Source organism: Neofelis nebulosa, chromosome 1, assembly GCF_028018385.1.
Source record: "Neofelis nebulosa isolate mNeoNeb1 chromosome 1, mNeoNeb1.pri, whole genome shotgun sequence".
Taxonomy (NCBI): domain Eukaryota; kingdom Metazoa; phylum Chordata; class Mammalia; order Carnivora; family Felidae; genus Neofelis; species Neofelis nebulosa.
In genome coordinates this window covers 157,544,513-157,557,860 of record NC_080782.1, presented here as the reverse complement: position 1 = coordinate 157,557,860, position 13,348 = coordinate 157,544,513, and positions in this window count along the sequence as shown.

Genomic DNA, 13,348 nt, shown 5'->3' with positions numbered 1-13,348 from the left:
CTACCCAAAATGACAAAATGGAAGAATTTGCCTCAAAAGAAACTCCAGGAAATAGTGACAGCTAACGAATTCATCAAAAACGATTTAAGCAATATAATGGAAAAAGAATTTAGAATAATAGTCATAAAATTAATCGCTGCACTTGAAAAAAGCATAGAGGACATCAGAGAATCTATTGCTAGAGATCAAGGGACTAAGAAATAGTCATGAGGAGCTAAAAAATGCTATAAATGAAGTGCAAAATAAAATGGAGGCAACCATAGCACGGATTGAAGATGCAGATGAGAGAATAGGTGAATTAGAAGATAAAATTATGGAAAAAGAGGAAGCTGAGAAAAAGAGATAAAAAATCCAGGAGTAGGAGGGGAGAATTAGAGAACTAAGTGATGTGTTCAAACGGAACAATATCAGTACCATAGGAATTCCAGAAGAAGAAGATAGAGAAAGGGGCCGGAGGTGTACTTGAACAAATCATAGGTTAGAACTTCCCTGATATGAGGAAGGAAAAGGGCATTGAAATCCAAGAGGCACAGAGAACTCCCTTCAGATATAACCTGAATCCATCTTCTGCACAACATATCATAGTGAAACTGGAAAAATACAAGGATAAGGAGAGAATTCTGAAAGCACCTAGGGATAAACAGTACCTAACTTACAAAGGTAGACACATAAGAGTAGTAGCAGACCTAAATACTGAAACTTGGCAAGGCAGAACGGAATGGCAGAAAATCTTCAATGTGATGAACAGAAAAACATATGCAGCCGAGAATCCTTTATCTACCAAGTCTGTCATTCAGAACGATGAAGAGATAAATGTTTTCCCAAACAAAAACTGAAGCGATTCATCACCACTAACCATACCTACAAGAGATCCTAAGGGGAATTCTGTGAGTGAAATGTTTCAAGGACCGCAAAGGACCAGACATCACTACAAGCATGAAACCTACAGACATCACAATGACTCTAAACCATATCTTTGAATAATAACACTGAATGGAAATGGACTAAATGCTCCAACCAAAAGACATAGGGTATAAGAATGGAAAAAAAGAAAAAAAGACCCACCTGTATGCTGTCTACAAGAGACTCATTTTAGGCCTGAGGATACCTTCAGATTGAAAGTGAGAGGATGCAGAACTATCTATCATGCTACTGGAAGTCACAAGAAAGCTGGAGTAGCCATACTTATATCAGACAAACTAGACTTTAAATTAAAGGCTGTAACAAGAGATGAAGAAGGGTATTATATAATAATTACAGGGTCTATCTATCAGGAAGAGCTAACAATTATAAATGTCTATGCACTGAATACATGACCCCCCAAATATATAAAACAATCACAAACAAAAGCAACGTTATTGAGAAGAATGTGGTAATTGCAGGGGACTTTAATACCCCACTGACAACAATGGATAGATCATGTAGACACAGGATCAATAAAGAAACAAGGGCCCTGAATGATACATTGGATCAGATGGAATTGACAGGTATATTTAGAACTCTGCATCCCAAAGCAGCAGAATATACTTTCTTCTCAAGTGCACGTGGAATATTCTCCAAGATAGATCACATACTGGGTCACAAAACAGCCCTTAATACATATAAAAGAATTGAGACCATACTATGCACACTTTCAGACCACAATGCTATGAAACTTGAACTCAACCATAGGAAAAAGTCTAGAGAACCTCCAAAAGCTGAGAAAAGAAGTAAGAAAGCAGAAGAAGAGAAATAATAAAGATCAGAGCAGAAATAAACAATATCGAATTTAAAAAAACAACAACAACAACAACACAACAACTGTAGGGCAGATAAATGCAACCAAGTGTTGGTTTTTTGAGAAAATAAACAAAATTGCTAAAACTCTATCCAGGCTTCTCAAGAAGAAAAGGGAGATGACCCAAATAGATAAAATCATGAATGAAAATGGATGAACGGAACGGCTGTAATAACAGCCAATCTCTCAGAAACACAAAGAATTATCAGGGAATATAAGAACCATTATATGCCAACAAACTGGACAACCTGGAAGAAATGGACAAATTCCTAAGCACCCACACACTTCCCAAACTGAAACAGGAAGAAATAGGAAACTTGAACAGACCCATAACCAGTGAAGAAATTGAACAAGTTATCAAAAATCTCCTAACAAATAAGAGTGCAGGACCATATGGCTTCCCTATGGAATTCTAGCAGACATTTAAAGCAGAGATAATATCTATCCTTCTCAAGCTGTTCCAAAAAATAGAAAGGGAAGGAAAACTTCCAGACTCATTCTATGAAGCCAGCATTACTTTGATTCCCAAACCATACAAAGACCCAGCAAAAAAAGAGAACTACAGGCCAATATCCCTAATGAATATGGATGCAAAAATTCTCCATAAGATACTAGCAAATCGAATTCAACAGCTTATAAAAAGAATTATTCACCATGATCAAGTGGGATTCATTCCTGGTCTGCAGAGCTGGTTGAACATTCACAAATCAATGTGATACATCACATTAATGAAAGAAAAGGTAAGAATCATATGATCCTGTCAATCGATGCAGAAAAAGCATTTGACAAAATTCGGTATCCTTTCTTAATCAAATCCCTCAAGGAATTCTGGATAGCAGGAACGTACTTAAACATCATAAAAGCCATTTATGAAAAGCCCACAGCTAATATCATCCTCAATGTTGAAAACTGAGAGCTTTCCCCCTGAGATCAGGAACACGACAGGGATGTCCACTTTCAACGCTGTTGGTTACCATAGTGTTGGAAGTTTTAGCATCAGCAATCAGACAACAAAAGGAAATCAAAGGCATCAAAATTGGCAAAGATGAAGTCAAGCTTTCACTTTTTGCAGATGACATATACATGGAGATCCTGATAGACTCCACCAAAGTGTTCTAGAACTACTATGCAATCTTACCTCTATCTTCTGTCATTTTTTGTCACTATTGCTAAAATTTGTCAATTTCATTGATGTTGAAAAATCTGTTTCTTACATTGATCTTTTTCATTGTTTTGCTGTGCTCAATTTCAATATTTTCAGTCTTATCTCTATTTTTCCTACCTTATCTTGCTTTATTTTTCTCTTACTTTTGTAAATTCTAGAAGTTGGCACTTTAACTTCAGTTTGATCAGTTTGATTTCTAATGGAAGCATTTAATGGTAAAATTGCTGTAGCTATATCACAAATTTTCATACCCATACAAGGAGGTTCTCAGCCATAGTTTGTTTAAGTATCCTTCTTACCTTCCCCCCCCCCCCTTTTTTTTCCTTCTGGGACTCCTATGATATGGGTAGTGTTTCATTTCACGGGCATAGAACCTAGGTCACCCCTCATGATCTACTAATTTTCTTCCTTTTTTTCCCCCAGCATCACTATATTCCACATTTTTTCTTTTATTTTAACTATCTATTCTTTACTCTGGTTTTCCTATCCTCACTGTCATTGTATCCAGTTTACTTTGCATCTTATAACATTTTAAATTCATCCTGACTAGGTCTTAGGTCTTTTATCTCTGCCATAGGGGCTACTCTGTTGCCTTTGTTTTTCTCAAGACTAGCTGTTAGTTTTATGACTGTTGTTATAAATACTTATTCAGATATATTGTTTATATCTGTTTTGAGCAAGTACCTGGCTATGATATCTTCTTGACCTTTCCTTTGGGGACAACCTCTGTCTTGTCATTTTTTCTAAATTTCTGTCTTTTGTGTGCTTTTATTATGTTTCCTGCACCTGAGAGTTCTACTATATTTAAAGGGGCCATACACTGTCTGGGGACTGACACTACAGGAAGTGTTTCTGGTATATGCTCTGTGCACTGTGTTTGGCTGTGTTTTGGTTGCTCTATCCCAATAGTCAGCCTTCTGCAGAACTCCTACTTCCTTTCAATGGTGAAGTGTATGGACCTTTAAGTAGGTATGCTTTTATTTGTTTGTTGAAGTAACCCTGGAAAAAAGGGGTACAGACTGCTCCCCCAAAACTAAAGGGAACAATAAACAACATAATTAACAAGCTACAAGGCTTATTCCGTAGAAAAATAAAAGAAAAATGGGGGGGGGGGGAGAACAGAAGAAAGAGAAAGGAAGGAAAAAGAAAAAAAAATTAAAAAGCCTGATCAAAAAAAGAGAGAGATAGAAAAGGAAATTGAAAGAAAAGAACTATGAGCCTGATTTCAAAAGAAAAAAAAAGGAGAAATAAAAAGGAAAATAGATTTGTCTTTTGGTGCCTGGAGGTGGTGGCTGTGCAGGTCTGGAGGAGAGGTTTGCTGTTTTAGCTCAGAGTCAGTCTTGCCTTAGTAAATAAGAAGTTGTCAGTCAAAGAGGAACAGGACTTGGTGTCAGCATGTCCCATCTCTACTGGGGGCTGCCGTTTTAGTCCTTGAAGTCCCACTGTGTTGGTATTAGGATGGGGAAAATGGCGTCAATCCAGTCTCTCATCACTGGACTGGGCATCTTGATCCTAATTGTTCAGGCTGTCCTCAAAGAATAGATATGTTAGTGAGCTCATTCTGAGCCAAAACTCTATTGTGGTTTTTCTTTGGTGAATGGCTGGGATTCAAAACCCAAAGTCTTAAAGGACCACATGGCAGCATGCATCCATTCCCCTCCTCTGGAGTACAGCCTCTCCACCCTGCTGATGAAAGGTCTTTGGCTGGCACTTGCAGAGCCTCTTGTTCTTGTGGAGGCAATTAACCCTCTTCCAATAGTACTCCAGGCATGGAACTGTTCTCTGAGTGCACCACAGAGATCACTACACCATGCTATGCACTCAAGGACCAGCTCCCTCCTCCTCAGGATAATGCATAACAGTCCCTCTCTGGAGAAAGTCACACACTTCCAAAACTTCAGAGCTTTAGCTCCAAAAGTTGTTAGCAACAAAGAATTGGGTCACTCAGTACTTCTTATTCCCTAGTATGTGGTTCATAGATATTTTCCTTTTGGGCAAACTCAATGCCACACTATCTGACCCGCTCTCTCTTTCTCTCTCTTTTGTCTCTCCATGGAAAGTGTTCTTTCACCTCTGAGGCCACTGATTTTTTTCTCCTGATTCACATCCATGCACCTCACACCTGCCAAGCTCTCTCCCTCCAACTGTAGAAATCCTTCTCCAACTCCACTGACCAATTTCTTAGGTGGTCCATGTAATATGACCTAAATATAGCTGTGTTTGGGGTATGAATAAAGCCCAGGATACCCTAACTTCTCTTCCATCCCAACTCCTCATCCTAGAGACTTTTTTCCATTGGATAGTCTTTCCTTATTTCTCTGAGATGAATTACCATAGAGTTACGGGTTCATTTCTGGGTTTTTGATTCTTTCCCCTTGATCTCTGTGTCTATTTTTAGGGCCAGTATCATATGGTGAGGGGATGGGTCAAATGGGTGATGGGGATTAAGGAGTGCCCTTGTTATGATGAGAATAAACAATGTATTGTTTGGAAGGGTTGAATAACTATATTGTACACCTGAAACTAATATTACACTGTATGTTCACTAACTGAAATTTAAATAAAATTCTTATTTCTTTAGAAATTAAAAAAATGTATTATTATGAAATTTTAAAGGTCGTCACAAAGCAAAATCCTGTAACTCATACATAAAGGGGAAAGACAAAAGAATCAAAACATATCATTATAAAAATCCATCTATTTACAAAGGAATGCATCAACAGAGTATGAAAGAAACAAAGGAACTACAAAATAATTAAAAACAATTAAATTGTAATAGTAAGTCTTCACCTACCAACATATACTCTACGTGTAGATAGCACATGTTATCCAATCCAGTGGTTGAATGAATGAAAAGACAAAAAAAAAAAAGACCCAGGTAAATGTTACCTATAATAGACTCATTTAATCATTGAGGTCACTCAGACTGGCTGTGAAGGAAAGGAAAAAAAAATCAGAGAGAAAAGAAGCTATTCTTATAAAAGTCAAAATAGGCTTCAGGTCAAAAGTTGTAAAAAAAAATAAAGACATTAACTCCATAATGATAAGAGGATTGATCAATATAGGAATCCAACTATTAATATACATATACCCATATTAGCTGGAGATTTCTCAACAGATATTTGGCAAGACAGAAGCGAGTGGAATGATATATTCAAAGTGAATAATTGGAGGGGTGCCTTGGTGGTTCAGTTAGGTGTCTGTATCCAGCTCAGGTCATGATGTCATGGTCTGTGAGTTTGAGCCCCACGTTGAGTTTTGTGCTGACAGCTCAGAACCTAGATCTTGCTTTGGATTCTGTGTCTCCCTATCTCTCAGGCCCTCCCTCCTTCCCCTCTCTTTCTCTCAAAAATAAATAAACATCAAAGTGCAGAATGGGAAAAATCTGCATCCAAGAATACTGTATTGAGCAAGGCTAGCATTCAGAATAGAAAGAGAGAAAAGAGGTTTCCAGACAAGATAAAACTAAAGGAAATTGTGAAAATTTAACCAGCCCTGAAAGAAATATCAAGGGAGAATCTTTGACTGCAAAGAAAAGACCAAAAGTGATAAAGACAAGAAAGGATCAGAGAAAATCTCCAGAAATAATGACAAAACACATAATAAAATGAAAATAAATACATATCTATCAATAATTAGTTTGAATGTGAATAGACAACACATAGGGTATCAGAATGGATAAAAATAAAACGAATATCTTTCAATATGCTACAAAAAGGACACCCATTTTAGACCTAAAATCACATGTAGATTGAAAGGGAGGGGGTGGAGAAACATTTATCATGAAAATCATTGTCAAAAGAAAGCTATAGAATCAATACATTTATGGGACAAAATAGACTTTAAAACGAAGACTGCAAAAAAAAGGGCATTATATAGTCAGAAAAGGTACAATCGATCAAGATCTAATGATTGTAAATATTTATGCCCCCTAAATGAAGGCACACAATATATAAAATAATAACAAAAGTAAAGGAAACCACTGATAATACAATAATAGTAGGGAAATTTAACACCCGACTTACACCAATAGGCATATCTAAATAAAAAATAAACAAGAAGACAAAGGCTTTGAATGATACACAGGACCAGATGAACTTAACATTATTTACAGTATTCACAGTATTCCATCTTAAAGCAGCAGAATACACATTCTTTTCAAATGCACATGGAACATTCTGAACAGATCACATATTGTGTCACAAATCAGTACTCAACAAAGAGAGAAGAAAGAAAGAAAGAAAGAAAGAAAGAAAGAAAGAAAGAAAGAAAGAAAGAAAACAATGCTCCTTTATTGGCCACTGTATTATGAAACTAGAATTCAATCAAAAGAAAAACTGGAAAGACAAAAATACACGGAGGCTAAACAACTTGCTACTAAAGAATGAATGGGTCAATTAGCAAATCAAAGACAAAATAAAAATTATGTGGAAATAAGTGAAAATAAAAACACAAGCATCCAAACATTTTGGGATGCAACAAAAGTGACTGCTTTTTTTGGGAGGTATAAAACAACACAGGTCTACCACAGGAAGCAAGAAATATCCAAATAAACAACATAACTTTATCCCTAAAGGGGCTAGAAAAAGAACAAAGGAAGACTAAAGTGAGAAGAAGTGCACAAAGGAATTTGCAACTTAAATGCAATCCCTATCAAAGTTCCAATGATGATTTTTGCAGAAATTTAAAAAAAATTATCCTAATGTTTATATGGAGCCACAAAAGAAGCTCATTAAGCAAAATGAATTGGAGCAAGAAGGAAAAATCTGAAGGCATCATATTTCTTAATTTCAACATATATTGCAAAGCCAAGAAATCAAAATAGATGGTTCTGGCTTAAAAAGAAGAGAGCTAAGAAATACACCCAAGCATATATAATCAATTGTTACTCAAGGAAATTGGCAAACATATACAAAGGAAAGGACAATCTTTTAAAAAATAACATTGGGAAAAAATACAACCATGCAAAAAATAAATAAGTAAACTAGGATGCTATTCTACACCAAACACAAAATCAACACAAATGGATTAAAATTTAAATATTACAAGAGACTTTTTGTATAACCGGGAAATATTCTTTGTGACATTATTTTTGACAATTAATTTTAGTATTTGACTCAAAAAGTAGACTTTAAAACTAAAGTACACAAGTAGCATTATGTCAGAGAAAAATCTCCTAAACAGCAAACAACTAACAAAGTGAAAAATTAACACACAGAAAAGGAAAAAATTATTTGCACAATATACATTTGAGAAACAATATCCCCAAAATATAAAGAACTCCAGCTCCTGAATAATAGTAACAATCATAATCATAATCATAAAATATTTTCTGAGTAACTGAATAGACATTTCTCCAAATAAGATATACAAATAGCATAGCAAAAAAGGTATATGAAAAATTGTTCATTATCACTAATCACAAGTGAAATGCAAATTCAAACAATGTCAAGATCTCATTTCCCAGCAGTTAAAAAAAACACATTATCAAAACAAAACAAAACAAAACAAAAGCAGTTAAGTGTTGGTGAGGATGTGGAGGTAAGGAAACCTCCATACAACACTGGTGAGAATGTAAATTGGTACAGCTACTATGAAAAATAGTTTGGAAGTTCTTCAAAAACTAAAAATAGGATCATTGTATGATCCATAAATTACATTTCTGGAAGTATATTCAAAGAAATTGAAATTAGGATCTTAAAGAGATATCTGCAATCCCATTTCAATTGAAGTATTTTACACAATAGCCAACAAACGGAAGCAAACTAAATGTCCGTAAACAGATGAATGTGTGAACAAAATGCAGGATATAATGTACAATTATTATTGAACTAAAGAAGGAAGGAAATTCTGCTATTTGCAATGACATAAGTTGAGCTCAAAAGACATTATACTACATAAAATAAGCCAAATACAGAAAGACACATACTACAAGATACCACTTATAAGAGGATCTAAAATAGTCAAACTCCTAAAAACAAAGAGTAGAGTAGTGATTGTCAGGGCCTGGTAGCAAAGATAAACTAGAAGATATTGGTAAAATGGTACAAAGGTTTGATTATACAAGATGACTAATTCCTAGAGATCTGTACAGAATAATGCGTGTAGTTATCAATACTATATTGCATGCTTAAAAATATACTAATATGTAAGATGTTGGGGAAAAACACTTAATAATTAGACAGAAACAGCTGGAACACCTGGGTGGCTTTGTCAGTTAAGCATCTGACTTCAGCTCAGGTCACGATCTTGTGGTCTGTGAGTTCGAACCTTATATCTGAGCTGACAGCTCAGAGCCTGGAGCCTGCTTCAGATTCTGTCTCTCTCTCTCTCTCTCTCTCTCTCTCTCTCTGACCCTTTCCTGCTTGCACTCTGTCTCTCTCTCTCTCTCAAAAATAAACAAACACTACAAAAAAAGTTACAATTAGACAGCAACAGCTGACAAAGTGTTCCTTCATGTCAAGAAAGAAAAACTAAAATTTTCATTAGGCTGAAGAATTGTGAGGAAAAAATAAAACAGCACAGGCTTGCACAAAAAATCAACACATATCACAAAAGACCACTGCAACATATCCTATTATATTCTCCAAAACTTGCCACATCCTGAACCTGTTACCAGAAACTGCAAACTGTATCCCGTTTGCCACTCTGCTCCTAAAAATTACACGCTGGGATTTAGTTTGACTAGTCTTCATAAAGGACATAGAACTTGTAGGTTTTGTCTATTTAACCCTGAGCTTAATATTTCCCCTTCAGGGTGTACTTTTTTGTCTGTAGCCAAAGGCTGTATGGCAGCCTTTGCAAACTGTGTGGCAATAAAGCTTGTTGTAACTGACTAAATCATTGCATTCTAGGATGATTTTTTGACACTGTGTTCTTACCAAAAAATATAAGTACATTTGGAGGAAATTTTGGAGGTGATAGGTATGCTAGGGCATGGATTGTGGTGATACACTGTTGTATGCTTATCTGCAAATTCATTAAGTTGCATACATTAATTATGTGTAACTTTTTGCATTTCATTTATTCTTTAATAAAGTAGTATTTCTGTGCTCTCTATATTGTTTGCTGTGAATCTGTATATTGCTTTGGATAGTATGGACATTTTAATGGTATTTGTTCTTGCAATCTGTGAGCATGGAATATCTTTCCATTTGTTTGTGTTGTCTTCAACTTCTTTTGCCAATATTTTTAGCTTTGTTTTTAAATACAGATGTGTTTGGGACTCCAACTCCAAAACTTCTTCAACTTCATTAGTATCTTCAATTTATTCTTCTTAATACTTTTTACTGTCTCTCAATCATGCCCTTACTGGGGCGCCTGGGTGGCGCAGTCGGTTAAGCGTCCAACTTCAGCCAGGTCACGATCTCGCGGTCCGTGAGTTTGAGCCCCGCGTCAGGCTCTGGGCTGATGGCTCGGAGCCTGGAGCCTGTTTCCGATTCTGTGTCTCCCTCTCTCTCTGCCCCTCCCCGTTCATGCTCTGTCTCTCTCTGTCCCAAAAATAAATAAAAAACGTTGAAAAAAAATTAAAAAAAAATCATGCCCTCACTTCTTTCCTGAATCAGCTTAAATTATATCTACCATTCTTTTTTTACATGTCTTCAACTTTATTGCTCCCTCTTGTTTTATTATATTTGCTGTACTAAATAGCACACTGCTTAAATGAAACTTTTCACGCACTTAAGGCAAACATTTATGCAAGTTAAAGTGGTTGTATAAAAATTATACCATGATGATGGCTTCATTAAGCACGGGTGGACTTTCCATGTTTCCCAGATCCTTGCTAGGTCCTAGGTCCATTCCTTGATCCACTCTTTTAAATGACTATTTCATACTGATTGTTCTCTTCTTAAGTTCCAAAAAACCTCCATATTAATTCTGAGTCATTGGCCTTAATATCTATTTTTATGAGAAATGTGTAAAATTCATGAAGAAGAGAAATTCATATAGATTCTTCCCAGCCTATTTTCACCTGTGCCTATGCATTCTATTTTTTCTCCTAATCAAATTAGGAGCTCTCTGTGCTTCTAACAGGGACTCAAAGTGGCATTTGTGTTCTAGATTCCATTCTGCTGCCAACTATTTAAAGGCTTTACCTCAGAGATCCTCCTTTCTCTCTCAACAATCATTGTTTCTCCCTTCACTGAACAATGTTTTTTTTTTTTCAGAATATTAACAGGCTTCATTTATTCTCCTTACTTCAGTTACTTTAACTATAATCTACAGTCTAGTGACTCCCAAGATTTAAGTGTCTCTAGAAGATGAGTCATTCCTAAACTTGACCACTCTTATAATTGCCTTCTTGTGGTCACTACTTGAATACCTAAATGGTTTCTAAAAAACAAACAAACAAACAAAAAACATTGATGGGAGCCTGGGTGGCTCAGTGGGATAAATATCTGACTTAGGCACAGGTCATGATCCCACGGTTCATGGGTTCAAGCCCCTCATCAGGTTCTGTGCTGACAGCTCAGAGCCTGGAGCCTGCTTTGGATTCTGTGTGTGTCTCTCTCTACCACTGTCTCACTTGTGCTCTGTCCCTCTCTCAAAAATAAATAAATAAACATTAGAGAAAATTTAAAAGAAAAAACATGGTAAATACTGTCCTGATCTCTTCACTCCCCCAAAAATTTCACTCCTATTCCAATTATTTCCTCATCTTAGAAAAATTAAAGAGCAAAATTAAGTAACAAGAGGAAGAAAATGAGTCATTTTGCCTCTTCTTTTTTATATTCCAATCTATCGGCAAATATTGTTGACCCAAAATCTCAAAATGTACCACATCTCGACATCTTCAGTGTTTCTATACCAGGTCTAGACTTGACCATATTTTAGTTTATTGCATGGTCTTCCTAATTTCTTTCTCACCCTCCTATGATATGTTCTCAACCCATTTTTCTCCATAGGGCTTTTCAAGATATATCAATTGTGTATTTATTTTCTTAATTATTATATTAATTCACAAGGTTTAAAAGCCAAAATCACAATATGCACCCACAAAAATCTAGGTATTTTTTCTGCACCTTCTCTTCCCCATTTTATTCTTCCTCTTCTTTCAAAATATAATCTTTCCTTAATATTTTATTTTCACTTATTAATAAATCATTTTTTATTTATTTATTTTTTTTGCCAAAGACATTAGATGATGTTATGCTATTTTATTAAATATTTAAAAAAATTAAGCCCAGACAGTGTTTAAATTCATGAACATTTAATTTTATGGTTTGATTATTAAAATTATGTTTTGGATAGTTAAGTCATGAAAAATGGTAAGAATTTTTTTTTTTTTTTTTTTTTTTTTACCTCAGGGAGTATTATCAAAGCACCATACATTTTCATTTCACACATCAAATTTTAATTTGTTGTTTGGAACTCTAAATCCATGCCTTTTATTTCAAAGGGTGTCCTCACTCTCCTCCATCCTACTCAGATTTTCTCCACATTTTCAATTCAGTTGTTAGAGTATTGTCATTCTGTGTATTTTACTCTCCTGACTTTTAAATATGTAACAATATAGAGAATACAGGGTATGCATGCAAACTCCTACATATTACTAAGAACTCGTCTGTTTTCTTTTCTCTCCTAATTGAAAATTTTATATTATTTCCTTTGGTCATTTTTAATATTTACAATATCTAATATGTCTCATTGGAATCACACAAAACCTACTAAGTCAGAAAGAATCATCCAAGGGAAATTCGGGATTACCCACATCAGATATTCCAGAAAGTGTTATATGTGAGGTATAGTGTGTTTATGTATGTCATACAGCAATGTCCATTTTTTTTTTATTATTGTAGGGAACAGCTATGAGGGCTGATATCTAGATGTGAATTTGCTAATTATAAACAGGAATTAATGAAATTTAAACATATCCTTAAGCTTTCCATTTCTTTATTTTTCTTTAAGTTTTTAATTCTGTTTAGTTAACATCCAGTGTTATATTAGTTTCAGATATACAATATAGTGATTCAACACTTCCATATATCGCCCTGTGCTCATCACAACAAGTGCACTCCTCAATCTCAATTATGTATTTAATCCATTCCCCCACCCTCCTCCAGGGGTTGTTCTCTATAATTAAGAGTCTGTTTCTTTCTTTTTATCTCTTTGTCTTTTTTTCCCTTTGCATGTAAATTTTGTTTCTTAAATTCCACATATGAATTAAATCATATGGAAATTGTCTTTCTCTGACTGACTTATTTCACTTAGCATTATATTCTCTAGCTCCATGCCTGTCTTTGCAAATGGCAAGATTTCATTCTTATTTATGGACGAATAAATGGGTAAATATATACCACATATTCTCTATCAATTCACTAACTGATGAACAATTGGGCTGCTTCCATATCTTGGTTATTGTAAATAATGCTGCTATAAACATAGCAGTACAAAAACAAAATATA